Consider the following 2,389-nt stretch of genomic DNA (forward strand, 5'->3'; position numbering starts at 1 on the left):
TGGAGGGTGGGTGCGGGTGCTTCCCTCGGCCATTAAGGGCGGGGGATGCTCGGATGCAGACCGCGTCCAGCTCGCGGTCTGATGTCTGTCCAATGCGTGGTCTCTTTCTGTCGAGGTGCCCAGGTGAGGCTGTGGGCGAGGAGGCGCTTAGGGAAAACCCTCGTAAACTTGCTGGCAGACCCCCTGTCCAGGATCCACTGTGCAGCACAGCCATCCGGTCCCAATTTTACCCTAATTTGGGTGCACTTTTCATATAGTACGTCTAGGGGAAGAAAGACGTCTGTCCTTTGAGCAAATTGGACTTTGACTACGGTTTTGATTGAAGAAAACCAGAGCTGGCTTGCCCATGGTCAGGGCACCGGCCTAGGCTCCAGTCCCAGCGCCCTTTCTATTGCACCACCTACTGCCAAGGTCTGTCTGCTCTTGGTAAATATTCGGACCTGCTTCAAACCTGTAGAACAAACTGCACATGTGTATAGTCGGACAGTTCTGCTACTTCGCAGTTCTGTGAACAACCCAAGCTTCAGTTTCCTCATCTGTAAGTGGATATAGCCCGGCTGGGTGGTGCAGTTGGTTGAGGGTCGTCCTGTGCACTGAAGGTTGGTGGTTCCATTCCCGTCAGGGAAAATACCTGGGTTGCAAGTTTGACCCCCCCTTCCCCCCAGTAAGGGCATGTAGGGAAGACAACTGATCGATGTTTCCTTCTCTTCTCTTCTCTTCTCTTCTCTTCTCTTCTCTTCTCTTCTCTTCTCTTCTCTCTCTCTCTCTCTCATCCTCTAAGTGTGTCCTCAGGTGAGGATTAAAAATAAAATAGGTATAAATAATAGACCCATTCTCATGGGAATATTGGGAAAATCAAATGAGATAGTATATGCCAAGCTTAGCACACGACCTAGCTCCAAGCAAACGATTAATTAGTGTCAGGAACCCAACACATGATACCCAGAACCTGAAAGAGCAACAGGGGCTGACTGGGCGCCTGCAGGCCTGGGTCCCAGCCCCAAATCTGCCACTAACTCACCATGTGACCTTGGGCCATTGCTTTCCCGTTGTGCGCCTGTTGCCTCAGCAGTGAAATAGGGAGGACAGAAGGGCTCTCTTATCTCTCCGGGCTCACCCAGATCTGTCTCTTTAGAACAGAATTGGAAGGGGAGGGTGTTCATTTTATTCTTAGGGATGTTTTTGAGGGCATTTCATAGGTTCAATGATCTCCAGTTTCTGAGACTAGGGGATCCTGCCTCAATCACAAATCCTAGTAAAATGTCACCAGCTTTAAAAAAATGCCACCAGCTTGCAATTATTTATGGCTTATAATTGGAGGTAAGGCAATAGATATTGCCCTTGCATCCTGTACATTGCATTTTGGGATATATAACAATTTTCCATGCAACTTAATAGCCTTTTTAAATTGTTTAGCAAAACAAAACAAAAAAACCCCGCTTTTAAAAAATATATATATTTTTAATGGTTTCAGAGAGAAAGGGAGAGAGAGATAAAAACATCAATGATAAGAATCATTGATCGGCTGCCTCCTGCATGCCCCCTACTGGGGATCGAGCCAGAAACCTGGGCATATGCCCTAACTGGGAACCGAACCATGACCATCAATGCTCAACCACTGGGCCATACCAGCCGGTCAAAACCCACTCTTTAGACAAGTAATTCTCTGAGTCTGTGCCTGCTAGGTGTGGGGGAAGAGCCTAACACCACGTGGTAGTGATGGAGGGTTGGGGTGTGTCTCAAATTCAGTGTCATTGGGTCTTCATGAATCAGAGGCACGAAATAGATACCAGAGAGCTAGGCTGATCAGAGCTGGCTTCTGTCTTTTAAGAACTTGCAGCTTGGCCAGTGACCTTCCAGGTCACACAAAGACGATGGACAGAGAGACAGACTGTCTGTGCTGCCCGCAGCAGGGTGCCCCAGCAGTGTCCTGACAGGCGGGCAGCCAGGGAGGGCTTCCTGAAGGGGGTGGCATTGGGCTGCTACAGGACCAGTGGGCAGTCTTTTCCTTCGCAGCATGCTGTCCTTTCAGCTAGAGCCCTTGAGAGACTGTCTCCATTCTTAGAGGAGCAGACCCCATCAGAGGAGAGAAAGCAGTTGGACATCTGGCAGAGCTGACTTATAGACCCCTCTTTGTAGCACTCACCAAAGGGCCCTCCCCCAGCAGACATCAATGCTTCAATTCAGGGATCACTGAACGATGCCTGCTGTGGCCCAGACCCTAGGCTGGGCGCGGGGGGCCCAGATGTATCCTGCCCAGCCGCTGCCCTCAGGGAACTCTCAGAGAGAGCTTCATGTACAAAGACAGCCAGATAAACAGTGGCAAGGGCTAGGACTGGGGCAGCCAGCCTCCCTGGGGTCAGAGGCAGGGCGCAACCCCCCCCCCCCC

The sequence above is a fragment of the Myotis lucifugus genome, unplaced genomic scaffold (genome assembly GCF_000147115.1).
Source record: "Myotis lucifugus unplaced genomic scaffold, Myoluc2.0 scaffold_260, whole genome shotgun sequence".
Classification (NCBI taxonomy): domain Eukaryota; kingdom Metazoa; phylum Chordata; class Mammalia; order Chiroptera; family Vespertilionidae; genus Myotis; species Myotis lucifugus.